Source organism: Platichthys flesus, chromosome 9, assembly GCF_949316205.1.
Source record: "Platichthys flesus chromosome 9, fPlaFle2.1, whole genome shotgun sequence".
Taxonomy (NCBI): domain Eukaryota; kingdom Metazoa; phylum Chordata; class Actinopteri; order Pleuronectiformes; family Pleuronectidae; genus Platichthys; species Platichthys flesus.
The window spans coordinates 3845451-3868144 of NC_084953.1; the positions used below are offsets into that span (position 1 = coordinate 3845451).

The 22694-nt window shown below is 43.3% G+C and overlaps 1 long non-coding RNA gene across 1 annotated transcript in view; it reads left to right on the forward strand.

The window, feature by feature from the left end:
• Positions 1–315: 315 nt before the first annotated feature.
• Positions 316–22694, forward strand: part of LOC133960991 (uncharacterized) — a 69031-nt gene continuing 46652 nt past the window's right edge. Inside the window, exon 1 of the long non-coding RNA XR_009921955.1 lies at positions 316–744. This is a non-coding gene — a long non-coding RNA (uncharacterized LOC133960991). The remainder of the gene's footprint in view (positions 745–22694) is intronic.

Here is a 22694-nt window from a genome sequence, read left to right on the forward strand (position 1 = left end):
ACAATGGCTTTCAGTGGTGTATTGTTGAGTTTTTGTATGAACTAATCTTGCCTCAGTGAAAGAGACCTAGGGCTTGGACAAAACGTCTAGAGCCACAGCATTCCTAGCTGGCTCTCCCCTTGAACACTGAGCAGAAGGCTGGGGCTGAAGGAGGCAGAGTGGAGGGGAAAGGCAGGCTGGAGAGGGAGAGCCGGGCATGGGGTACAGCAGCTGAGAGGCCGGGGGGTTAGGAGGCTGCAGGCCTGGCGAGGCTGGGGGGGCAAAAAGTGAGGAGGTGTCATGGCGGGAGGGCACGGGAGCCTGGCTAAGGTGGGAGTAAGGTGAGGGAGATGGAGGCCGCGGTGAAGATAGAGCTGGGAGAGGGATACGAGGCTGAAGGAGGGATGAAGAAGACAGAGGAAGAGGAGGCCAGGTGGAGAACACAAGACGAACTGAGGACTGGGAGAAAGAGTCAGACAGTAGGGTGTCAGGGGCTGAAACAGACTGTTCCTCTGTAGAGATACTGCTTGAGTGAAGGAACAGATTTGAAGAAGTCATGTGAAACCAGTTCAGGTACAAGAACTAAACAGAGACAGGCAGCGAGAGAATCAGAGAGAAAACCAGAGAAAATCTCTTTCCAGCTCCAGACGTCTGTTTTCCTTTTCCTGCCAAGGATGTAACACTGGTTTGGACAGTGGGGCAACGTCCAATCAGACATCAGCACTGGAGGCCCTGTCATAATGACAAGCGTGACATCACTGCAAGGTAAGCTGAGTCAAAGATTGGCTGAGTGATTGACTGACTGTGCGACTGACTGACTGACCGACTGAGTGACAGGGAGCCGTTTGATTGGCTGTCTGAGCCTCCTCTCATCCTGTCGCTCCCTCTTCTCTCATTCTCTCGGATTCAAGCTTTTCCCAAGAGAGAATCCAGGTGTGGCTGCAGATGTGGAGTGTGTGTGTGTGTGTGTGTCTGTTTGTTTGTGTGTGTGTGAGGAGAATAACTTGAGTGTGAAGGCCTCCCTTGCTGCATGAGCTGTTGTTTTCATGCAGATTTTTATCTGGTAGCAAAATGCCTGCAGTGCCGCTCGGGGTGAGGCTTCTGTCGCTCTGTGTGTCGCCATCTCTGGGGTCTCTCTCTCTCTCTCTCTCTCTCTCTCGCTCCCTGTGTGTCTCCTTCCTGTCCTGCTGTGTCAGATGAGGCTCCTGCAGATAGAGGGGGGGAGGTGGGGGAGGGTGATACAGAGAGGGGGGGCAGTCGATACAGGTTTTTCCTGCTGTGTTTGAATCGGTCTGCTGTCAGATGACATGTGTTCGTCCTGCACACGTTGTGCGGTGACACTTTAATTTAGGTGTTTTATGCAAACTGGGTTTTTGGGTCCGTGTTGCAATTGAACCAAATTGAAAATAAAAAATGTTACCGTTATCCTGCAAACGCTCAAACAGCAACGTGAACACATCTGAGCAACATACTGGAGTTAACTGTGTATTATAATTGTGTTTGTGCATTTACTTCCAGTCATTTTATACTGAGAGGAAATGATTAAAAACATTTTTATTGTAATCACCAGTGTATCTCAGTCACATTCCTCCAAAGTTTGATTGTTAATTTCTCAAATGATCCTGGATTTTTCACAAACTATTTTTTTCCTCACTTCCCTCTGCACGTTGCATTAATGAGGAATCATGTAAATCCACAGCAGCACTTTAAATCATAGTCGTTTGTTGTATTCTGCAAAACCTGCAGAATGAAAACATTTGTATTCACCTTTTTAACTTAACCTTTTTAACATTACCTCCTGGTCACAGAGCCAATTCATTCAAAAACAACCTTTTAATACAAATACTAGAAGGACTGCATATCTATGCTTTGAAAGTAAAACTCAGAAGTGCAGGAGACCTTGATGTTAATGGTGAATTGAACTTATCTTGTGCTGTGGCTTTAAATTAGTCTCATGGCTTCTGGGATGAAACCAAAGTTGTTGTGACGTCTCCTCACCTGAAAGTAAAAATCATTTAAACTTTAAAAACATGAAGTGTCAACCTGCTGAAACATTTAAAAGCTCAAACAAATTAAAAACTTGTTTTTGTAAATAGATGAACCTTCAACACAAGTAGTTTGTGACACTGTTCTAATGCTCTTGTGTGAGAAGGGGTCATCGTGGTGCACGTGTGTGGCAGTCCGGGGTCAGTGCCACGGAAACCTGGGATAGAGAGATGGTTGGCTTAACCCCTCACCCCCAACACACACTCACACACACATTCACACACTCACACACACATTCACACACACACACACACACACACGTTAACATCATTGCAGGCTAATCGGCGGCCCCTGGTGATTTGTCCTCTCAGCTTGAAGCCCTGTCATCCCTCCCTGCTCTCCTCACAATTACAGCCCTGAACTGAACTAGAAAATCTGCTCCAATCTAGCAATTAGTCCTGAGGCCACTGGCTGTGTGTGTGTGTGTGAGTGTGTGTGTGTGTGCATACTCTCTTTTTGTTCCAGTCCTTGTGAGGACCAAACAGGAATTGTGAAACTGGAGCTGGTGACAGGCAAATCACGTTTTGTTCATCTGTGTTTCTGACGTTGTGTTTCCCTTCTTGTAATTATTGTCAACAAATTAGTCGACGGTGGAGATGATTGTCAGCCTCACACCACTCAGAGTGTTTTTCAAATTTAGGATGGCATTCAAATTTGAGGCTCTGCAGAGGATGCCGTGTTCCTGCCACTCTTCCTCTGTTCAGTCATGATCTGTCGAAGATGAGGATCTTTGTACATTGACAGATTTTTGTGCTGTAAAGCAATTCTGAAATAAGAAGCTGGAAGATGCTGAAGTAGATCAGGTGGAGATTTTTGTTCCTTCCTTATAAGTTGAAATTTCAAATATCAGCCTATATGTGATCAGTAATTTCTGCGTTTGGGATGTTTCTATTGACTAATGTCTTTAATGATCAAATAGGAATTTAAATTTTGATGAGTTGACTTGTCTAAAAGTAAGAAAATAGTCAAGTTGAGCATCTCGTCAGCAAAGTTGAGTGGATGCAACGCTCCTATCTTTTTACACAAGTACTTTTTTGTTGTACCTTATTGTTTGTGAATTATTTTTGCTGTAAAATTAATATATTGAAATTCAAAAGAAAAAATGTGTCACTTTGAATTCAACCCTTCAACCAAGCTGCAAACTACTCATAAAAAGTACTCATGACTTTTCTCATAAAAACGACTTCACAACATGTTTAGTAAAACTCACTTGTCCTCATTATGACAACACACCACAGGTCTCACTGGGACCCGAACATTGTCATAACCCTATAAATAAGGAGAATGAAAGACAGCTTTAGACTTAATAGGTTTAAAGTAATCCAATGGAAAGTCCTTACAAGAGTAGCAAGCTGAAATGAAAGGGTGAGTGTGTGAGGACCGGCGGAGGAGAGGAGTGCTGCGTGGTCGGAGCGGGAGGTGGTGCAGGGGAGGTGGGCAGGTTCTCGTGGCCAGGGGGAAGGCAGGCCTGACTGGGCAGCGACAGAGACGCTTAGTGCCGCCTGGCTTCCTCCTAAAGACACGGCCTCCTTTCCCCCCCATGCATCGCGCTCCCGCCTCTCCTCCCTCCGCCACCACCACTCTCTCCTTCACTTTCCCCTCTCCTCCTTTTGTCCCTTCCCTCCTTCACCCTCCAGTTCCTCCAGCTCGCTCTCCTTTTCTTGCTCCATTCCTCCATTTCTCTCACTTCCTTAATATTTCCCCCCCCCCCCCCTCCACGTCTGGGCCATTACAGACACTCAGCGGCGGGTTGAGAGGCGTGGGCGGGCGGAGGCGGCAGTGGAATGGGGAGATTGAGGGGGGGGGGGGACAAAAGCCCTGAGATGCTGGTTCGATGAGAGTGGCTGGCTTTGAAAAGAAGCCGGTGGACGGACAGACCTGGATAGACAGAGCAGCCTCAGCCCTTTATCCTCGTCCCTTAGCCGAAGCCTGTTTTGGCCCAAAAAGCACATCATCCGCCTTGTGCCCTTCCCGCTACGCCTGATGTTTTATCAAACACATTAAGATGTGATGGATGGATAGGTGGAGGGAGGAGGCGGGTGGGGGGGGGGGGAGGGGTAATATAGCTGAAGGCCAGACTCTTAAGAGGCTGATGGAGCAAACTTTTTTCCGAGAGGAAGCGAGGCAAACACGTGGACGGGCTGGAAGAGTGCGTCCATGCATTTCATTTAGAGGTTCCATCTCTGTTATTGTGCATTAAGACGTCGTTACTTCTCCGCAGCTGTTTTCAGGATCATAGCACGAGAGGGAATACGGTCAGTGAAATGCTGCGTGCATCTTTTATGAAACTGCAGCTCAGCTCATAAACTCACTCCCCTGAAAACACTAACATGCCAACATGATAAAACTTGTTATCCTGATGATATTTTTAGTTGGAGAACATGAAGCATTATTTCTTTTCTTTTTAACGTTGTTGACTATTTTCTTGCAATTAAGAGATTTAATAGAAATAAAGTGAAGTCATTTTATGAATCCATATCTCTTTGTAGCGCCCGTGTTTGTGACACACCATCAAGGACAAACAACACTTTTCTTCAGAGGCGTCGATAGTAAACATCGGGTGGTATTACTTCACTCAGATGTGAGGGGTTTTCACATGATATTCTCCGCCTGCGTTTATTTCCCTTGCATCGTCTGCCTCTTTGTTGTGGGCGGTGTACGAGTATTATTATGGATTTGGCTCCGAGAGCTTAGCTGGTCTGCGACTCTGATATCAGCTGGACTCTGATCAAATGCAACAAGCTCTAAATCCGATTTAATCAGCGCAGCGTTTTATTATCGACGAGGAGACTTCACAACAACCTGCGGTTTGCGAGATGTCGGGGGAATAAACAAGAACTTATCAACACTTTTGTATATATCCCAGAAAAAAAACTTAAATGAAGCTAGAAACTATTTCACAGATCAATGTTTTAATCTGGATCCAAGGGTTTGAATGAGGACGGTGTGAGAGCTTGATGAACAAACAGTTGTCATTACTGAATTATTAGTTGTTGTACAGTTTTCTTTATGTTAAGTTACACACAACTATTTATCTGACGTATCCTGTTAATTATTTGTGATATAATCTCATCATTGTTTCTTAAATATTGATATAAACCAGTGTCCAGTATGTACCACCGCCTCTCACCCAGTGTCAGCTGCTTGGCTCCATTTTGAAGTTGTTGCTTTGGAACTTAACAAATCCAGTTCTTAGCAACTTAGAACTGGATCCAACATGGGACCGGCTGTCAGAACCCATGTGACACAGCTCTGTAGCAGCTCTACTGACTTTGTTGTCGTAACAAACACTGAACTCGAACTATCTGTTTCTTGTTGCTGCTGCTGGTGAAATGAACTTCTTGCCCAAGCGTCATTGAAATCATTGTTTTAATGTCTTGATTTGAAAGCTGATGATCGGCCTGCAGCGATGAGCTCTAGAGCGCCACAACACAATGTATGTGAATATTAGCAGAGGCACAGATATCCTGTCTAACAAAGAGGTTAGAAGAGATGAGAGAGGATGGCTTTATTGCACAACAATAGGTTTATAAGGCTTAAACTGATCTGCAGCATACCTACAACGATGGCCAAGTACACACACACACACACACTGACACACACAGGCAGGCACATGTATGCATACAGCAACCCAAATCAACCTGAGCATGTGCCAACAAGTTACACACACACACACACACAGTCCGTCAGAGCAGCCAAATCCAGTTATTCCTCTTCTAAGTCCGGCCAAGACCATTGACTGTACACACACACACACACACACACACACACACACACACACACACACACACACACACACACACAAACTAATCAACAGCCTAAACCCAGTGACTCTCAGGCCAACTCCCCATTTAACACAGACACACACATATGTAAAATGTGACCACACAGCTTAGCCTCCCAGTAAGACCCACAGAGCCGGCCACAGTGTGTGTCTGTGTGTGTTCATGGCGGTCAGTACTGAGGCCTTCACCCTGCGGTTGGGGAGTGTGGATGGATGGAGGGATGGAGGGAGAGACGGGGGGGGGGAGAAAGAGGATTAGAGTGATGTGGAGACAAAGAACAACAATAGTTTGTCACATTTTGTCAGAGAGGATTTTGTGGAAAAGCTGATTTGGAGTCTGCCACCAACAAACAACGATTGGAAATATGGGATTTATTACTAAATCAGTTTGAAGTTCAACAAGGCCTAAGTGTGTGTGATACTTTCTAAATGTGTGTCTGTGTGTGTGTAGGTTCATGCAAATGATCGACATCTTAACAGAACCGGTACAACCTGATATGAAAGTGATTTATTTGGTTATATATCTGCACTGTGTTGGTATTTCTTCCACGTAGGAAGCTAAACTAACTAGTTTGCACTAATTATTGTTATTGTGCGCCCGCTCTCGTGTTCGTACGTCACATTATTATCGTTCCCCGCTGTGTAAACATGGGTTTCTATTAACACCTCTTCAGCTACAACACATGAACACGTTCCGCCCTCCACGCCACAGGTGATGGAAGGGACACAAGTCTGTCGGAATCAGCAGACGATCAGGAAAGTTTCTCACATGAAATCCAGAATCCTGTGTTTAGAGTGTTCTATACTTTATTAATCATGATAGAAAGAAAAGATTGAATGAAACAGTCTATATCCCACAATTCACTTCGCTTTTGTGACAAATGTGTTTTTCGTAGAGGTAGTGGCGGCAAAAAGTGAGGTGAAAACGCAGAATAATTTATTTTTAAATAAACTCAACCAAACAGCTAACACAAAAAAACATATTTACAATGTTTTGAATCAATTGAAGAACATTGTCGTCTGTAGCTTGCTAGGCGGCGGCTTTAAGGGGCGGGACAAGCTGGTGACGAGATAGGACGATCCGGACGGTCTCATTTTGGTTCGACCCGGTTCCTCCTCAGAATGCAGCCCCTGAATGAGACACAGCTATAGTAAAGGAAACTTTCAATTTCCGGGAGGATCAAGGAATTCCTTAATTTACTTTCTCTAACATTGTGAGAGTTTTTAACATATAGTTTGTCTAGGAGCACTGATGGTTTACCCCTTAAAAGATCCTACTGTATTCCAGCCTCTTACTGTTTTATACCCATGAACTTGACATGTGCTAAATGCCAGAGTTCAAGGGGAAGCACCAGGATCACATGGGTCAATCACTGTGCAGAAACAAAACTCCACTTGCTTCCCTGTCGTCCTTTAAACGAACCAAATATACCTCAGCGTTAGTTTGCCAGAACATTTGTGTGTATGTTCAGTTCTGTTTTTGCCGTAATTTGTTTTGCCTCTCCACTCACTGAACGAGGCATCGCCGCGGTGTCACAGCCTCTGAGGTCGGAGCAGCTTTCATCCACAGCCGAGGGAAAATGTCGCCGGAGCAGCGGGAGCTTTCAGTCGCCGGCCGAGTGAGAGGGAAACAGCAGGATCGGGTTTGAAGTGAATGAAATGATTTAATGTTTCAGAGTCGCTCTCGCCCCCGGGGAATGGAACGATATGAGCTCCTAATTGACACCAGGTCAACTGCCTCCCTCTCTCACACACACACACACACACACACACATTGCTTTCTGTTTCACACTGTTTCTGTTTCAGCTGTCTCACTGTCTTACACACACACACACACACACACACACACATTACAGTCTCTCCAGTAGCCAGGCCAGTGCCAGACAAACAAAGGTCTGTGCCGTCTGACTTTAATGATGGATGACCAGCAGGCTCATGTGTTACTGGGATTTCACAGGAGTCAGTCTGTTCCCAGGCCGAGCACCAAGTCAATAGGCTTCTATACCAGCGCCCCAACAAATCTCCAAAAGCATGTTCACGAATTCTTGGGAGTTTTAAAAACAAAAGATAAATGTTTTATGATTTTATTAGAGCTTGAATCAGCCATTGATACAGAATCAGTTAATGACAGTGAATGTGATTAGCTGGGAGAGGAATGCTTTATTAGTCACGTATGAGCTGATTGACAGAACCCCTGTGGTTATTTGTGTATAGACATGTTGTGCACATTGTATTGTGTGTTCTGTTCCTTTAGTGAGGCTGCATTACCATTTTAAATCTGTCTTATCGAGAATGTGTTGGGATTTTTGTATTCCTTAATTTATGTGTCCCTCGCTCGCCTGGAGTTTTCCTGTTGTTTCCTCTCATGGACTCACAGACACATTTTCTGGGGGCTGGCAGGGAAAGTTCTGGAAGATGTCTGCAGCAACTGACTCAGAGTCAGATTATTGCGTTCCTATATACAGCATCTCCAGAAATTGTCGGTAAAATGTCAGCTTGTTAATTTGTCGAGCATCGTGCTGCAGCCAGTGTTGGTGTTGTATCTGTGTGTGTGTGTGTGTGTTGACAGTCACAGATCTAATTATCCTCAGGTCACGACAGACATCAGGGTCCTGGACTTTTCCTCTGGTCTGTTTGAGACCATGAAACTTTAATGATCTTTACAGAGTCATTACAGCCGTCAACCGGGTGCTTTGGGTCAAAGGCAGATAACTCTGATGACTCATCACTTCAAGCCAACACCTCCGTGACCTCGTAAACATTTGTTGAGGAAAGAGGCTTAAAAAAAAAAAAAGAAAACATCTTCATGAATCTTCCTCTCTCAACCTTCAGCCAGGCGTCGGCAAACAAAACAGAATCTGCTGAAGTTAAGAGGCCCGCAGATGGAGGCGCTGACACGAGGAGGAAGGGCTGCAGGTGTCAGAGGCGGCGACACCAGATGAACAGCTCCCTCCATGACATCTCCAAGCCTCTGGTTTATAACGCGCAGCAAGAAAACACGTCTCGCACTTCTGAACAGCGCCGCGGTGACATCCAATCAGACGCCAGAGGAGACGCCCGTGTCAGACCTGGGAGAAAACACGCTGATTCCCCACCGGCTGTATTGTCACTAAATGCCGCTTCTCTCTATGGACTGTAAATGATTTAATTTGAGCGCCAGATGTGGCGTTTAGATTCCGCTAGCTTGTTGAGGGAGAGAGAGATGGAGATGGAGGGAGGAAGAGAGAGAGGGAGAGACAGGGAGGGAGAGAGAATGAGGAAATGACAGGAAGGAGAGAAATAGCTTGGCAGACCGACAGCCAACAGCAGCACTTGACAGAGCTCTCAAACATCTCGACTGTGTGTGTGTGTGTGTGTTTTCCACTTGTGTATCATGACAGCTGAATGAAAATCAATCTGCTTCTACATCTGCCATCTTGAGTGTCGGGGAGCGCAGATGGGCCTTCCCCGTCACACTGAGCTATCTGGCAGCCGACCAACTCGAGTCTTTCCACCTCTTCTTTTTCCTCTCCTCTTCCTCTCCTCTTCTCTTCTCTCCCTCTCCCTCTCCTCTTCCTCTCCTCGTTAATCAGATGCCAGCCACTGAAGAGGAGGTTTTTTCTCTCTTCCTCCTCTGACGTCTCCAAGTCACTCTGCCGGCAGATGTTTGGGCCTTTTCTGCAATCTGATCTGTAATCAGCCTCATTGACGGCGGCTGGGCCCCCGTCGCAGCCCTGAATGGCAAATTCAAGCGTTTTTAGATAACGTTGGTAATTGGCTAAATCGTTTATAAGCCCGGAGATCACACTTTTAATCTGCAGCCTAACATGACGGATCATGAAACCGAGACAGATCTTGTGTGTTGTGTGTTGTGTGTTGTGTGTTGTGTGTGGGGCGTTTCCTTGCCCCTTCGTCCCGTTTCTTGTTTTGTGGTTTCCCCTCCTCGTGTGTCACGGGATGTTTGATGCTTCATGAGTCGCCCATCAGATTAACAAACACTAATCGTTCTGTGTGCCGCGGTTTGTCTCAGTGTCACGGTTTCCCCGCTGTCCTCTCTCCTCTCTCATCTCCCGAGCCCATCTCATCTCTGGCATTAACTCCATTAGCCTGGTAATTGGCTCTTAAAGCAGCGGCCGCAGACTCCGAAGGCCACTTAATGTCCATCTCCCTCGCTCCCTTCTCCTCTCTGCTCTCCAGTCGATCATCTACCTTCCTCAGTAAATAGCATTAACTAGTCCTGCATAGAAATCTGAGGCCATATTAGTGTTATCCTCCCCTCTCAGCCCATTGCCGGGCTTATGAGTCCCGATCGTTGGAGATGATATGGCTAAGTGGATATTTTTTTTTCTCACATCACTCCAAAATGGAGCTCCAAATAACCCCCCAACTGTCACAGATGAATATGTAAATTCCACGTATGGAGATCTCCCTCCATTTTTTAAACGACCCCGAGAAACTAAATCTATATTTAAAAGATGTGGATGTGAGAACTCATCACAGGCTGCCCGTGCCCCGACCCTCCACCACCCGTCCACCAACCTGGGCCTCACTTTTCATTTCCGGACAGAAGATAAAATAAAATGTGAAGGTATTTTTCTCTTTGCTGTGGAAATTGAGAATCTGGGGGCAACAGCAAATAGTTTTCTTTTGCGTTTCCTCTACATCTTTGTTTCTTTACTTTAAAAAGCAAAAAACCCTCAAGTTAGATTCACTAAACACTAATGTTAATCATGAATCTGTCTTTGATTTCACCCAGTTTCATTCCACTAGAGCTTTCAATGTTTTGTATATTTCATGATATTTCAAAAATGTGTGTGAATTCAGATTTTTTGAAATTCGTCGAAATTGCTAGAAACTCAAAGGCGAATGTGACATCAAGAGGTCGCCATTTTCCCTAAAAAATATTTTCAAAGATTCAAGAAGAAAAATATTAAAGGCAATAGAGACAAAAAAATCCCTTTTCTGTTGAATCCTTTGAGTGCAAAAGTAAATTCTTGACCAGATATAAAAAAAAAAAAAAGTCAAGTCAAGTCAATGTGAACAACAATCATTTCAAAAGTGCCTTTTTTATTCAAGATACATGAATAATTCGCCGGGAAAATCTTGAAAATGTTGAGAAATGCTCCATCTCACAATGTTAAAGAAAGTAAAAAGACAAAGTCCTGGATCCGCCCCCTGATCTGGTTCCACTCCGAACTTTAACGGCTTCTTCGTGGACCCACACAGCATCTTTCCAACAAACCAAGTCAACACACAAACAGACAGGGGTGAAAACATAACCTCCTCTGTAGAGGTAATCGAGTCCCGTGACCTGTCTACATGTTTTCATCATATTTGTTTGTACTGACGACGAAGCTACAGATTTAACTTGTGTCTCTGTCGGCAGCTTTAAGTTTGCACTTGTTTAAAGTTATTTAAACACAAATCTCGGACCAACCCGACCCTCCAGTGTCTGTTGCTGGTCTGTGGTTATCGTTAGATGAAGAAGTTTACCCGACAGCATCAGCTCCTCTTCACCGACGGGATGATCAGGCCTCATCCCGTCACTTTACCTTCACAAACGTTTCTCATGTTGTTTACACTCTGTGATGATTCTCTTAATCCTTCAGATTCCTCTTTAGCTTTTCGGCTTTGTGTGTGTGTGTGTGTGTTTGTGTGTGTGTAGATGTTTCTGTTTTTGCCATGCCTCTTTGTGTGTTGTACGAAACCCTGGTGTCTCTTCTGAGGGATTTTAGAAACAGAGTAATTAGTTACAGTAGAGGAGCCGTTGGTGTGAAGATGCAGCCGCCGCCATCGCCCCCCCCCCCCCTAGAGAGACAAATCAATCAATAACCTGCTGATTTATTTCACGTCCTTATCGTCTAATTTAATTGCCGGGTCTTTTGTATCTGTGGAGTTGTGGGGGGGGGGGGACGTGGCGGTGGTGGTGGTGTAGAGGGGGGGGGAGATAAATAAGGCGAGGGTGGAGGGATGTTGCAGAGTGGAAGACGAAAAGTAGCGGCAAGTTTTTGTGTCTGTTTTTTGTGTGTGCGTGTGTGTGCTTGTGTTGTTTTTTGCGCCCATGCGTGGCGGCGTTCTTGCGAGGAGGCGTTTTCGAGACACAGCTCTGTTCCACAGCCTCTGCTGTGTTTTTAAATGTATTTACTGCTGCAACACTGCCTCCATTGGTTTCTAACGCGAGAGGAAGCAAACACACACACGCACACACACAAACACACACACACACACACAGGAGAAGAGACACACAGAGGGAAGAGCAATCCTTCCACAAATTATCCGAAAGAACAAATTTAATTAGCAATATAAATGCCAGGCGGAGAACATTATGTGCAATTGTCTTGCTATCTTTCCAGAAATTAGTCTTTTAAAATGAATTTGCTGTATTAATCATCTCCAGAAATATTTTTTGATCACTGAATTAATAGATTTGCGTTGCGGGCTGTGTTTTTTTTAGGTGTTCATTGACATAGGTGATTGCCTCTTAATTATGACAGCGTCCTCCTCCTATCCGCGTCTATTAATTCCTGTGTTGTGGCGTAGCTGCAGCCCGCTGCCTGGCCCTGTATCTACTAATTACTTCTCTAATTGAATTTGCTCTCTGTTGCCAGGCTGTTTTTTTTAAGTGGCTGTTTGTTGCCGGGCCTCATTGTGTCTTTGTGTGACAGCTAGCTGCTCGCCGCTCTCTCTCTCTCTTTTCTCTCTCTCTCTCTCTCGCTCTGTATATTCATGTCTCCCCCTCTATAGCGTTACCTAATGTATATCTCCCAGACCTATGTAGTGTTCCCAGTGTAAATAAAGGCAGGAAATTAATTAATGAGAGCCAGTGAAACAATTACAAGCCCCTCCTCCCCGCCCGGCGCCGCCCGCCGCCCGGCTGTCATTGGCTCAGGTCTCTGTAGGATTGTTGTGACTGCGAGCCCGCCGCTCTTCAGCCAGCGGTTCAGGACGCTCTGTGTTTGTCAGGATGATAAATATCATACAGGCGAGTTTATTTAGCTCCTTTTCCATCATCAGGCCTCGGCTGCACGTAAACTTTATTCACATAACATTTATTTTTTACCATGACAAGCCTGTTGTCCTGATGAATTGATCTTAATCCTTCAGAAATATAACCTTAAATCTACTAAACTGCACAAGTGACATAGTTTTAATGAAATCTGAATATTCTCATGCTCGAGAGTCCAACTTGTATAATATCTCTGAATCAATGCGATTCAGAGATATTATGTCTTTGCATAATTCCTCAACTTTTCATGGACAAACTTCAGATTTCAAATTGTGAGTGACAACTGAACTGCAGAGTGTTTGTGTTCCTCGTTGTTGTGTCTTTAATTTCACAAATCGTCATTTACGTCATCAGACACTCGTGCTACTTTCAAATAAGCTGCATCTTTCTTTGTGCTGCTCCTGAACAACCTTCATCCATCACTTCATCTCAACTCAGCTGCTGAAGCGAAGAGCTTTAGAACAAATAGAAAGAAAGACAAACTTAAGAAAACCAATGTTAATGTCAGTTGCATTTAATATATTTGAATCTGTGAATCTTGAATATGTCAAAATGCATTTCATGGAGAATAAATTAAATATATTCTGGATATATTTTTATTCACTTGAATCCTTAAATCATGATTGATGGGATCAATACTCTTTTTTTTCTCTGTGAATTTGATGATTGCATATTTTTGGATTTCACATTTAACATTGAATTATCTGACAGTTGCTCGTTGAGTATTTTCCAACAGTAACACAAGACCTGGTTTCAAACTCTCACCACTTTGGTTGCAAACAGTAAAAGCATCACTTGTTCGACAGCGATTTGTCTTTTCACCGTCCTTGAACAAGGTTTTCTGAGTCAATGGAGAGAGGAGGATTCAACTGCTACTTTATTTCTGAGAAAAGTTTCCTCTTTCTCTCGTCAATACAAATATTCTGAATAACTTCTGGCTGCAGCTGAACATAATGTAACTTCACTGCTCTCATCTCTGTCAGAACCTTCTTCTAACCCACGTCCCAACTCTCAGCATCCTCCCTTCCATCCACCCTCACATCCTCCCTCACATCCTCCCTCATATCCTCCTTCCATCCTCACCCATCCTCCCTCCCATCCTCCCTTCCATCCTCACCCATCCTCACCCATCCTCACCCTCTCAGTTGTCGCTGTGAAAACTTTCTCTCCTCCCGCCTCTCTTGATATTGATCCTCTCTCTCCTTCTCCGTCCATCCGTTGCTCTCCCATCCCTCCTCTCCCCCTCTATTGATCCCTCTCTCTCTCTCCCTCTCCCTCAGCTTGCCGCTATCTGGCTCGGCCTTTGTCTTCTTATCGAGGTTTCAGGGTTTATTCTGGCTGCTGTTATTGACAGGCCTCTCGCTGCACAGCCAACTAATGCATCCCTAATCCCACCTTTGTTACTGTGGAATGTTCTGTCTCTCTCTCACACACACCACACACACACACAGGTTATACCACCACATGAGTGTGTGTAAGGTGAAGAGGGGCCACGAGGATGTCGATCCGAGCTTTCTATTTGTTGGGAAAGCCATCTATCAATCAAAAAGGGCCTGCTGTCTATGTGTGTGCTTTTGTGTATGTGTGTGTGTGTGCGTGCATGGGAGATTGTGCACGTGGTTGTTGAGTGACAGGCCGAATCGTGGCTGAGGACGTTTGATAAGCTTGTATTGTCGGTCGTCTGTCCCGTCCCCCCCCCGCCCCCCACTCCCCAGCCCCCTCCACACCTCCACCTCGATAAGAAATACATTCGACTGGAGCTGATAACGGTGTCAGGAGCAGCAAAGCCCCACTCTGAAGAGAAACACACACACACACACACACACACACACACAAACACACAGCACGCCACGGGAGAGGTGTCTTTCTTCAAACACCTTGGCTGTAAATGATACTCTCAACAAACAGGGACGACAACAGCACTCAGAAAAAAAACGACTCAGATATCTTGTGTGTGTGTGAGAGAGACAGAGGGTGTGTGTTTGTATGATGTGTGATATGGCTGGAGGATATGCTCAGCTTATTGAATAAGGTTTTACTGATAGCACCTCTATATGTGTGTGTGTGTTTGTGTGTCTGTGTGTTTGTGTGTTGTGAACAGCACAGAAAGAATACAGTAATAGGCTTAGAGCCACCGAGGGAAAGTATCAGACTTAACAAACAACACACTGCGCTCCGAGACTTACTGGGTTTGTGTGTATGTGTGTGTTTGTGTGTGTGTGTGTGTGGGGGGCGTTTGTGCAACCATACAGTATATGTGTACACATAAATGTTTCTTGTGTACATGTATGTTCAGACTCAAACAGCCACTACAATATGATCTGCATCTTTCAAAAACATTCAAATGTATTTTTCTTAAGTTAGAAATGTCCTCATCCAACCCAGGACATTATCAAACATGTAAAGAAGTGTTTTATTCAAATAGAGAGAGAGCGATGAACTCCTGGACGTTATCAACATGTGAAGGAATGTCGTGGCTCTGAGTACAAACCTCCTCAATCTGGTGAGAATCCTCGTTGCCTCTTGTAGAAAGGTCATCGTCACTGGGATAGAAATGTCACCAGCCTCACCAGAAACATCCTCCATGACAAATATGTAAATGCAACGATAAGATCAGAGACGTTTGATATTCAAAGTGAAACTTTCAAAGTTGACCTCATTACTTTGTAAATATCTTGGAAATGTCTTTCGCTAAATTATTGTTTTATTGAGGATTAGAGCAGAACAACTATATCTTCATATTTTCCTGAATGATCCACGCTATTGTTATTGTTGAGAACAGCTTTGAGTTTTATGAATCGCCATATGGTTTAAAAAAAATACTGTTAGTTATCTAACTCTGTGATGTATACATCAGAATTACATTTAAATCATCAGTCATATAATGTTCACACAAATAAAGATAAACAAGCACTGGTTCAGAGGAACTTGAGTTGAGAAAAGATTAAGAAATCTGAGGATAAAAACAAAAAGAAAAATATTGTTTTCAAGCTTGATAAAATTAGATTTCCAGTAAAAAACTCAAATTTAAGATAATTAAAATATTACTTATGAATGAGTTGAGAAATGGTCGTAAATATGTGAGATGCTCAGGTCAGAAAGAAAGCGCAGACCCAGAGAGACGAGGGGGAGAAAGGAATCCAGGTTGGACACATAGGACATTTGCACAGGTCATCCATTACTGTAGTGAAAGAACGGTGACCTGTGAACGGGGCCGGTGCACGACGCAAGAGGAGGAGGACGGAGATAAAGGAGGAGGGAGAGAGAAAGAGAAAAAAGATAAAGAGAGAGTGAAATTACCAGAGGGCAGGAGAAAAGAGGCTTATTGTGTATGTGCATTAACAGGGCGTGTGATGAAGTTAGTTTTTCTTTTTTGTGTTGTGTGCAGTGACTAGGGGCTAAGGAGTCAGGAAGACAGAGGGAGGCGGGGGGGGAAATCAATGGCAAATTACACGCGCTCGGCTTGCCCATTGTACAGTACGGCTGCTATATTCAAAAGAAGGCACTTCCAAGATGATGCAGCCAAATGGTGGATGGACTCCAAGATCATTTTTATTGATTTCGAGGAGCCATCAATAGAGGCGGGGGGGAGGAGGAGGTGAGTTGGGATGTGTGTCACAGGGTCAATACAATACCCCTGGACCCTGGCTTTTTGTCCCTGTCCACACATTAACAACACACCCCCGTCCCCACTGCTTTTCATATACATTAGTGCCTGGATGGGCGAGTGAAGGACACGCACTCACAGAGTTTTCCATTACTGAATTGGTCTGGCAGCAGATGCTGGCATTGTTTGGGTTCGGGAGCCCAGAAACATTCGGTATTGGTGCTGATGATGTGGTGGAGTCCTCTGGTTTCCCACATCGCAGCTCATAGGTGTACGCCCTCATATGAAGTTGGATTCCTGGTCCTGTGTGTTTGAGAGGGACGGAGCAGAATGAATTTTAGCTGCTTTTGAAATCATTAAAGTTTCACGAAAGTCGTCCAAAAAAGGGGAATCACTGTCTGAGGAGTATTTTACACGTTAAAATCACGTCTCATTTTTAGGAAAGGATGAAAACAATCACTATAGATGGCGGCGAACAATATCTGCAATTCTATTTAAGTGGCTTCAATATTCATTCATGTTTTTAATAGAATTATAAAATGTAAACACGATTAATTTCACAGGGAAATTGAAGATCAGGCTGTGTTTAGGTTCTGTAATGACTCATATTGGACGACTGTGTTTTCATGACAGGTTTCAGTTGTTATAAAAAAAATACAACACTAGCAACTGGTTGGTGCACTGGCTGACAGAATAATGAGCTTCTGTGTGTGTGTATGTGTGTGTGTGTGTGTGTGTGTGTTACATGATAAACCGTGGCAGCGTGTGATCGTTTGATTCCATTAGGCGGTGTGTGTTTCACAGAGCGACATGGCAGCGTTAAATGCAGCAGATGTTAACCGTAGGAGGCTAAAACATGACAGCTTGCAGTCACACACACGTGCACACACACACACAAACACACACACACACACGCACACACGCTTTCACACCCATGCATAATCAGTGGAATGCAGTTATGGAATAATACAAGCAAACAGAAGTATGAGCATATTTATTATAATACTGTATCCACTGGTGACTCATGCTTCATGCACAACATTCACACTCGTTTACACAACAGAGAGAACATGAATGGACATAAATACTCTCACACTTCTTTTAATTAGGATGAAATTCAAAGTATAAGAATATTTACAGACTGGATTTTCTATCCCCTGTAACTGAAAGAGCATTTAACAGCATCTTAGTGTCGTTTCAAACCAAGTCTTTTTATTTGTGTTTATTAGAGTTACAGCTGTAATGGAGGGTTGTGGTAACATATGAGGTGACATAGGCAGAAATTATTTTTACGTCCCCTTTAATCTCATCCTTCCTTCATCCATACGCCAGCTTTTCCATTTATATATATATATATTAAAGGTTTCACAATTTTCAAATACACATTCTAGCTTGTCCAGAGTCGCTTCCTGTTTGTTCTTACGGTGCTTTTTTGAAAAGTACATATCATTTTCTAATGCACTATATTTGAAAGGAGTGCTCGTCTGAGACAACACTTTCTCTACCTTTCTCACACACACACACACACACACACACACACACACACACACACACACACGGAGGTATAGGCAAACAGCTTTGATTTATTTTCTCGTGGATCTCAACGTGTTTCTGCGTCCTTTATGAGCTGGTTGTGAAATTCAACAGGTGCTGTTAAAGTAGGACGGAGACGTGTGTGTGCGTCCGTTGTGTGTGTTCCGGGAGTGTAAAGTCACGACTCGCTCGGACCACACTGTTTGAGGCGGCTCTGAAACACACACATTATCAGAGAGGTGCCAGATTTCTCAGCCTGAAGATAAACACTCAACATTTACGACTGCTTCACTTTACAGCTCTGTTGACTCTGCGATTGTGACTGTTGGCCCTATAGGCCCTCCAGACACTGTAGAGTGTGTGTGTGTCTGTGTGTGCGTGTGTGTGTGTGTGTGTGTGCAAGAGAGAGTACATGCTATTGCAAAAAAGCTAATATAGTGTGTGTGTTGGAATGTGTGTGTATTGAGTCATTGAAGGAAAGTTTTCACATCTCTTTCACACACTGGATTTCTGGTATTAATCATAGTCTCATGTACCTGAAGCATGGCCAAGCATTGTTCCCTCATCATTATATGAGACTTTAAGGCCTGAATGTTGGTTGATAATTTGATCATATGTCAAAATCTTGGTTAAGTTAAGTTTGATAAATAGAGAATACTAGAAAAACACAGATATTGAGAGACACTAGTAAAGTTGAGATCAACATTTGTGGTGTTTTTCATGTTCTTTATTAACTTTGGGTGTTTTTCTTGAATCAAGAAAGTCTCTCGAGGAATTTCCCTGTTTAACTTGTTTAGTCTCCTCCTGCTAAAGAGACGAGAACAAGGTGGAAACAGAGCGAACCTCAAATATTTACTGGTACGTAAGGAGTGTTAGTTTCACAAGCTGATGACCTGCAGTAGATATGACACCACACTGTGACAGTCAATAGATGGACACACACACACACACACACACACACACACACACACACACACAGATGACTGCTGGCACTCTGGGTTTGGTGAAAGTCTCCAGGTTTTATTTGACTATGTTTTTTGTAGACTGGTATTCTTTTATGCTTTTTTATCTTAATTGTAGTTTGTACACATGTCTTCATATTTTGTTCCCTCCATATTATGACTGCAATGATTATTCTGTTCATCAAATAATTAACAGAAAACTATTTTGATAACTTGTAAGTCGTTCAAGTTGAGCAAAATAACAAAAGAATCTGCTTTGTTTTTTCATCTTAACATTATAGTGAATTTAAAATATTATTTTGTCTGTTAGTCGGACAAAATAGAGCATTTGAATCCTTTGAAAAATAATCCATATTGAAAAAGATCATTGCTATTTCTACTTATGTGAATCATATGAATATTACAGCAGATCAGGTTTTTGCAAAGGTGAAAGTAAAATGTCATAAAGGAGGAAACGACACTGGATGAAATAATCCTGATCTCAGTTGGTGTCAGAGCATGGTCTTTAAAACTGAAACCTCCCATTGTTAACCCTTTGTTTGGACTTGCATGCATGCACCTGTGTGTGTGTGTGTGTGTGTGCGTGTGTGTGTGGTTGTGTGTGTGTGTGTAAAAAGCCAGGGGAATGTCCTGGTATGTTACCAAAGCAAAGCCATTCCCTTGCTCACCGTCCAAGTCCATCACAGAGGTCTGATCCTGCCATGATCATCTCCTGGATAAAAATCAAACTGCTCCTCTTCCTCTCTGCTCCTCTTCCTCTCCTCTCCTCTGACGCCAGGCTCAGTCACTTTGTCAGAAGACGAGCCAACATAGTCTCAGTGTGGACCTCTGCTTACTGTGTGTGTTTCTGCCAAGCTTAAATCTTCCTGCTTCTCCTGTTGCCTCGGTGCCTCTTTCCCCTGGTGACCGTGGCTTATTTTCTCCCCCACACACATGCACACGAGTCACTATGAACATGAATGTGTGTATTTATTTGCATCGTACACTTTGTCTTAGTGCAGAATTAAGGTAATAGCTGGTTTTGTTGATTTTTGTGTTTTAGAGAACATAACTCACACAAATGAGCTGAGGTAAATCAATGGTAATGGGGATTTCTATTAATAAGGTCACTGTGCAGAACAAACATGACAACTTCCAACAAAGAAAACTGATAAAGTAGTGCATATCAATTAATAAAGACATGCACATACATCATATACAAGCTTAAAACAAAAAGTACCTTATTGTGCTAAAGGTTCAGGGCACAAATAATTACAAGGAAAACTAAATAAAACAGCTTGTGAATCAAACTCTGAACGTTTTATTATTCAAGAGCTTAATGCAAAGACTGGTTATCTTTAGCACTTTGGTTTAAGGTCAAGATTCCAATTAGATTTCCATTAGAAATAAGGTTTAAACCTCTTCAGCTTCACTTTAGCATATCTACCATCACAAACAGAACTTGAGTAAATGTATTAGAGAGATAGTCGAGATAGAAGAGATGTTTATTCATGCAATATGAAATTTCTCATCTGAAGTTATGATGTAGTCCTTAATATTCGGTTATCTCAGGGTTGAATTATAATTACTACCCCCCTGATACTTCCAGTTATTCTTTTAAACAAGCACATGATGGAGACTAGGGATGGAACCGATGCAGAGATAACTTTTTCCAACTTTGACGCTACTTAAGAGGAGTTTTGAGGTCGGGCCCGGAGTTCAAGTGGATCATTGTGTAGCAGGGAGGGATAAATAGTTCAGAAAATAAGTGTCACCAGTCAGTGTCCTCACATGTGTGGTAATGCAAACGTGTGCGTATGTATCTGGGTGTGTGCAGGCGTGTGTGAAGGTATCATCCCGGCTCGGTAGCAGCTAGCTAGCGGCTAAATGACTCTCCACACTTCATTAGCGGAGACGAGGTGAGCCGCTCATCTCCTCATTGTTAGCTAGCGCTAAGCTGCAGTAATCCCAAACAAAGGGCCGGGGCCTCGCAGCAGCCTGCGCGGATTAGACCGCTTTCTAGAAACATCCGAGAGAGATTCATTCTCATTCAAATTGGCCTGTAAACAAACCAGCGGTGGCCAGGAGAGAGATGAGTGTATGATGGAGTGAGTGTGAAACATCTTATATGTCAACATGTGTAATATAGCTTCAGTATGTGTGTGTGTGTGTGTGTTTTATGAGGCCGGTGTATACGACATACATACAGGGTAGGTGCTGCAGAAGAAGACTGAGAAAGGGGGATTGACACTGACACAGGAATTCTAGCCTAGTTGAAAATGTCGCCTAGTTGCCCGTAGATTTGTCGAAGAAGTTCAGGGTTTTGCGAATTCTGCCTCTAAAACATTTGACTCCATGCCAGTAGGCTACGATGTAGACATTGACTGTATATAAAAATGGACGTAGACTCTGGGACCAGACAGTGAAGCTAATGTGGAACTGCCAGAAGCCTGTCTTCTCTCGATTGACCAGTAGAGAGCAACTCCACTGGTTCCAAAAATAAGTCAGTTTCTATAGAAGTCTGAGAAAACACCAATTAACCAATTGATAATGAATTTCTAAGGAGTTAAAATAGTCAAAGTACCAGCTCTCAGTCAGGCTCCACCCCCTCCCAATATGGTTACTTATGATTTCCAAATAACCAAGATGGCGATGGACAAAATGTCAAACTCATGGATACATAACGGAAACTCACAAACCAAAGGGTCACGTTGGGTTGTCACTCGGATTTACGTCAACGGAATCATTGGAATTCCTACTTTGGTATTTCAGATATTAACTTCTCAAGTTGGATTCGATTTTTTTTTGGGAGGTTGACATGTGTTTCCATGTCATGTATGTGTATGCTGTCGTCAGTTATTGTAAATTTGACACCTTGAGAAGATCCGTTACTCTTTGTCGACCTTGTGCAGAAATTCAACCTTATCTCTCACAAACTTAAAGTGAGTCACTGGGGTTATTCTGTTTTTGGGGAATATGTTTTTATCAAGAAAATATTTTCTGTAAAAACTGCCACAGTGAGACTCTGTGGATTAAAGAGTTCAGTCTCGCCTCCTGTTGGAAGATGGGGAAAAAAACGCCTCCATGATTTATTCAGGGGAAATATTTAGCTTCTAGAAAATGTTTGCGTTTCAAAATGAATTAGAGTCAAAGACGTTTTTCACAGCAGGTAATTCGACCTGTCATAGCAGGAACAGCACGGGCGGAGCTAATGACATTAATGATGGCTCAGTTCCACTGAGACACAATGCAGCAATTAATAGTGACATTACACATGCACCTGTGTTGAAGGAGTCAAAGTGCCCGCTGTGTAAAAGGTCAAATGAACTCGACATTCTCCCTCCGGCCATGTTTTCACCAAACAACCACTCACTGAGGAAACGTCTGATTTAGAGTAACAAGGACATTGTTTCTGGAAATAAAGCTGCTGCACATTTACCTCCACCCACAAGGTTGTGTTTTCACCTCTGTCGGTTTGATTGTTAGTTTGTTTGTTTGTAAACAAGGTGACACAAAAACAAATAAACATATTTTCACATACTTGAAGGATGCAGGATGTGTCGGAGAGGAAATCGTTAATTGTTCAACATTCTCACAATTCTCCCAGAGAATAATTCATGGATCTTGATGGAATAAATCAGGCACATTTAGGAACTGATATTTATGAAGGCGTTAAATTTGGTGCCGCTTAAATTTGCAAAAGTATGTTCTGTGCTTCTTCTAATTTAATTCACCTCCTTTGTATTGAGGTATGTTTCAGAGTCATATATCTCAAAACCAGGATAAATAAATGACAAAATGCACTTAAACGATTTATTG